Consider the following 1,439-nt stretch of genomic DNA (forward strand, 5'->3'; position numbering starts at 1 on the left):
CGCCGCTTGGGAAGCGCGGCGGCGCTCCCGCCAAGGGTTCGGATCCCACATACAGACCGGTTCCCGCTCACTGGCTGAGCGAGGCATGGGGGCAACACCGCGGGTTGCGATCCCGTTGCCGGTCCTGGTCCGGTACGGGGGCAACACTGAGGGTTGTGATCCGTTGCCGGACACAGAAAAAGACAAAAAAAAAAAAAAACCTGCTCTCTTAAAATCTTCTGGAGCCCACGGGGTTTTAGGTCCCAACATGGCTTCAGTCCTGTTCACTCCAACACAACTAATTGCCAAGTAGTCACTATTCTGGGCATTGGGTACCAGTAGTAGTATGAATGGATATTGGGAAACAGCAAGAAATTTTCACCGGCACTGCACTGATTCTATAATTTTCATACCTATTTTCATAGACTAAGAATTTAAATAACATTTTACCTAATGGTTTTAACAGCCATTGATAATCATTTTTCAGATCAAGTATTCTTTCATTAAGGATTACAAAATGGTAATCACTGTCAGTGGATTTCAGGGTAGTCTGGGGAACATTATTAACATGGAGCCAGCTCCTGAAGTGCTGGAAGAAAGTGGAATCCAGAAATAAATTCCAGAAAGCTTTTTCAGTTGTGTTGATTTATTCTTTTTTTTTTTTTTTTGTCTTTTTCTGTGTCCGGCAACGGATCACAACCCTCAGTGTTGCCCCCGTACCGGACCAGGACCGGCAACGGGATCGCAACCCTCGGTGTTGCCCCCATGCCTCGCTCAGCCAGTGAGCGGGAACCGGTCTGTATGTGGGATCCGAACCCTCGGCGGGAGCGCCGCCGCGCTTCCCAAGCGGCGCACTAGCGCAGTGCGCCACCGGGCCGGCCCCTCTGTTGATTTATTCTTAAAACAATAAAAATGTGCACAGCTGTTGGTGGGACTATACTAGTACAGCCGTTATGGAAAACAGTATGGAGTTTCCTCAAACAACTACAGCTAGAACTGACAAGAATTAAAAAAAAAAAAAAAAGTGCACAGCCCCCTGAAACTTCCTGTCACAGCCCTCCATGCAGAGAAGTTCTTTCTAATTCCTTGGTGATTCTGTTTCCTTTAATAGCATTTGATCTGCAACCAGTTTAAAAACATTGTGACTTTTTGATAAATTTTATTAATTATTCTTCAGTGGCCACCTAATGATTTGCCTCCCTTTGCAAACTCAAGTAATTTCACCAGGGTACCTTGTCAATGCCTTTCAACCAAAGTAAACATTTTGGATTTATTACTTGTTGAGGCATTGGGCGTCTGGCTGACTTTGGGGATGATTTAGGGGAGAATCTAAGAGTGAATGTTGTCAGAAAGCCAGGACAATAATACCATTTGTTATTTCAAATCTTATCTATAGGGAGGGCAGACTAGAGCAAGGATAAAGCTGTGATTGGTAAAGAAGATGGCAGTTACTCCTTTTA

Source organism: Galeopterus variegatus, unplaced genomic scaffold, assembly GCF_000696425.1.
Source record: "Galeopterus variegatus unplaced genomic scaffold, G_variegatus-3.0.2 Scaffold460, whole genome shotgun sequence".
Taxonomy (NCBI): Eukaryota; Metazoa; Chordata; class Mammalia; order Dermoptera; family Cynocephalidae; genus Galeopterus; species Galeopterus variegatus.